At 41.0% G+C, this 4227-nt stretch overlaps 1 pseudogene; it reads right to left on the reverse strand.

Moving 5' to 3' along the window:
* Positions 1–966: 966 nt before the first annotated feature.
* Positions 967–4227, reverse strand: part of LOC107660250 (E3 ubiquitin/ISG15 ligase TRIM25-like) — a 5468-nt pseudogene continuing 2207 nt past the window's right edge.

The raw sequence follows: 4227 nt of genomic DNA on the forward strand, positions 1-4227 counted from the left end.
GTTAAAGAAAATCTGTCCACTATATTAAATGTCTCAATCCCTTTGTCCCCTTCTGTCTTTATTTTAAATGATCTTTCTGATATCCAACTTAACAAAATGCAGAAGCGAGTCTTTGTAGCTGGCTTGACAGCGACCAAGAAAATTGTTGCAACAAGATGGAAGCCTCCACATTCTATTAATAAGCAATATTGGGTTCTCTGTATCTTGAACTGTCCACTGCTCGCCTTCATGGCACCAGAGAGGACACCATTAGACTGTAGGCTCATACTTTAGAGAAGCTTAAAGGTTTATTAACTTGAATTAAGGAGATTCACCCCGCCCCCCCGGTTATAATTGGCTCTTTTTCTATTGACGTAGACTTCTTTCAGCGCTGTTCCACTTGTTTGTATGTTAAGATTTTCGTGTGGGTATATATTTCTTTTTACATATTTTTTTGTACATGTATAGTCTTTGTACTTTATATATTTTGGAGTATATTACGTTTTAAATATTGTTTCGTATATTTCTGCCATTCACTCTTCAGTTTAACTGATTAGTTTTAATCAAATTATTATTATTATTATTATTGTTAATTTTTTTTAAATATATACTTCTATTTCATTTATCATGTTTTTTTTTCTGTTGCAAAGCTGATTGTTTGTCTGTGTTATTCTGTATATTAAACAATGTCAAAACAACAATAAAAATTTGATATAAAAAGTAAAAGTAAAACGTCAAAAATTGGCAAAAATCATTGTAATTTAACGCATCCAAGTGCACACACACATAAGTAAATAAACATACTCAATTTCAACAGCTTGACATGTTTTAACCACTGGTCTATAATAGAATAAATTCTTAACAAGCTGTGACTTAAAAATAAAAACAAATCCCATGTTTAACAATTAAATGCATAACAATAAAATAAGTGACTCGTGACAGAAGAACACAAAACACTGGAAAGGGCCGGAGCTCCATAAAGTGAATAATGAAAATGATTTATTGACTGTTATCATTTTAATTGAAATGTAATTTTGATAGTAATAATAGAAATGATTCATGTGACACTATATTAAAAACTAAATCAACACAAACAGAAGTTGAGAAAAGCACAGAAACACATCTACACACACTGATCTTACTGTCTATATGAGGATGTATTGCACACATTTATTCTGACATGTTATTTCACTGACAGAAGTTCAGCTGCAGTATTAATGTCATGAAGAGAAAAGAAGAGACTCTATAACATCTCACTGTTACTGATTCATCATGCAGCTCAAAGCATTATGGGTAGAATCTCTCATCACTATATTCTGATTCAACATAGTTTCACTGATGATCCGACATAAACCCAAACCCCAGGATAGAGCGGCTGAGTGAATGTGGTCTGGACTGTGTGGATGAGGCTCATTGTGTCAGAGACGCTGTAGAAGGACAGAATTCCTGCACTGTGATCCACAAACACTCCTATTCTACTGCTGATGGACTCTACAGGAAGAGCAGTCTTTATGTTATTGTGTCTGAATGAGTATCTGGAGGGAGAGCAGAATAAACTCCAGGACTGATCATTAGATCCAAACCCACACTCTTTACCCCGTCCCTTCTTGCTGATGCTCTTATATGACACTGATATACACACACCTTTATCTCCACTCCACTCCAGCTCCCAGTAACAGCGTCCACACACACTCTCTCTACACAACACCTGACACACATCAAATCTGTCTGGATGATCAGGATACAGCTGATCTGTGCCAGTGACAGTAATCACTCTGTTGCTCTCAGACAGACGGAGGTGTTTATTCATGGAGATAAAACACATCAGAATCAGGAATTATGAATCTGTTTGATCTTTTCATGTAGCTGAACTCTTCATGTTCAGTGTATCATCAGTGTCTCAGTACAGATGTCCAGATTACAGGAAGAACATGAACACACTCAGTGAGTTTTCTGCTTGTTTTCTTACTGACTTACATCGTAGGAAGTCGTTCCTGGCCCAGAGAACAATGTTGGTGAATGTGACTGTGGAAATCAACAGACATGAACAGTGTTATTCTCATGATCCTGCATCTGTTTCTAAGACATTTCTAATATGAAGTTCTCCATGATATGAGATGATGATGGACTGGTTTCTGAGAGCAGATGAATCTCCAGGACTTTACCTCTGTCTGATATCTTCTTGAGTGGCTCTTTGCAGAAATCCTCCAGTTTGTCACTCAGCTGATGGACAGATTCTCTCAGACCATCAGAAGAGATAAGAGGAGTGAAGGGATTGTCATTTACGTCTGTAGATTCAGGAGGTGCTGAGAGAGACTGGAAACTCTACAGAAAACAGAAATTAAAACTCATCAGCTCCACACTTCACCCAATAACCTGCACCAACATCAGATTGGTGCGGCTCTTGTTGACTTGACTGATCTTTAGTAACTCACCTCAATCCAGCACTTTCACAGCATCAGCTTCATTCTTCTCATATTCATTACATCACATTAGAGCTACAGATTCCAGTATTTGACGCTGACGCTATATGTGAACTTTCTAGGAAATAGTTTGGATGATAATACACACTCTCTCTCCTCCTTCCCTCCACTTTCGGAGGCAGACATTTCCAAAATTATCCTTTCCAATCATCCTACTACCTGTCTGCTTGATCCTATCTCCACTCACCTCCTTCAGGTCATTTCTTCTTCAGTTATACCTGCGCTCACTCATACGCCTTGTGTTGCCATCCCAAAGAGGCACAAAATTACTCTCATGGACCTTTTCCTGGACTGTTCCCAGCTGGTGGAACGATCTGCCTATCTCAATCTGAGCAGCTGAGTCTTTAGCCATTTTCAAAAAACATCTAAAGACATCTTTTTCGCCAGCACCTGACCAATTATTACCTATTATATTCTATCAGATCATTGATCTCCTGCTCCAGTCGCTCCAGTCGTCCTTTAGCTCGGCTCACTGCAGCCTTTTCCTGGTCTTTGATGAGCCGTATCAGCTCAGTAAAGATCCTCTTACTGTCCTCCACTGCTGTCTGTGCAGAGCGCTGTTAGGACACAAAGTGATTCAGCTTCAGTGAGTCTGAACTGAGACTGAGACAAACTTCTCTTCTTCTCCAGACTCACCTTATGAGACTCCACAGCCTCTCTCAGCTGCTGAAGATCTTTCTCTCTCTGCTGGATTCTCTGCTGGAGCGTCTCCTGCGTCTCCTTCAGCTGCTTCTGCAGGACAAACAGATGATAGTGAATCTCACAGAAAACTACTGGCACTAAATCATCATGTGAACAGATGAATCCAGTAAATATAGGGTGAGGCAGTTAAAAGGTCACTTATGAAGTCAAAATTATTATTGGCAAAGAGGAATTATTCTGGAAAGCTAAGGAACCAATTATCTTCCAGTGACCCTGCTTCAGTGTGGAAAGGTCTGAAAGACATCACCACTTACAAGACACCATCCCCAGCACTGTGGAGAATCAACAACTGGCAGACGATCTGAACGAGTTTTATTGCAGGTTTGAAAAAACACCATTCACACCTCCTGCAACCCCCCTCTCCCCCACACCTTCACTTCAGATCAGTGAAGATGATGTGCGTCAGGTCTTCAGAAAGAACAAGAGAAGAAAGGCACCAGGCCCAGATGGAGCTGTGCGAAGTCCCCTCATGCTTCAAACGCTCCACCATCATCCCCGTCCCAAAGCATCCCCAAATTACTGGACTTAATGACTACAGACCTGTGGCTCTAACATCTGTGGCCATGAAATAATTTGAAAGATTGGTTTTGGCTCATCTGAAGGACATCACTGGACCCTTACTGGACCCACTGCAGTTTGCCTACAGAGCAAACAGGTGGACTGCACTACATCCTGCAACATCTAGACAGACCAGGGACTTATGTGAGGATCCTGTTTGTGGACTTCAGCTCAGACGACACTACAGTCATAGGCCTCATCCAGGACGGTGACGAGTCTGCTTACAGACATGAGGTTAAAGAGCTGGCTGTCTGGTGCAGTCTAAACAACCTGGAGCTGAATACGCACAAAACTGTGGAGATGATAGTGGACTTCAGGAGGAACCCCCCTGCTCTCCTCCCACTCGCCATCATGGACAACACTGTAACAACAGTGGAGTCATTCAGGTTCCTGGGCACCACAATCTTTAAGAACTTGAAGTGGGACACTCACATTGAGTCCATTGTGAAAAAGGCCCAGCAGAGGCTGTATTTCCTTCGCCAGCTGAGGAAGTTCAGCCTGTCAC

The sequence above is a fragment of the Sinocyclocheilus anshuiensis genome, unplaced genomic scaffold (genome assembly GCF_001515605.1).
Source record: "Sinocyclocheilus anshuiensis isolate Anshui unplaced genomic scaffold, SAMN03320099.WGS_v1.1 scaffold1643, whole genome shotgun sequence".
NCBI lineage: Eukaryota > Metazoa > Chordata > Actinopteri > Cypriniformes > Cyprinidae > Sinocyclocheilus > Sinocyclocheilus anshuiensis.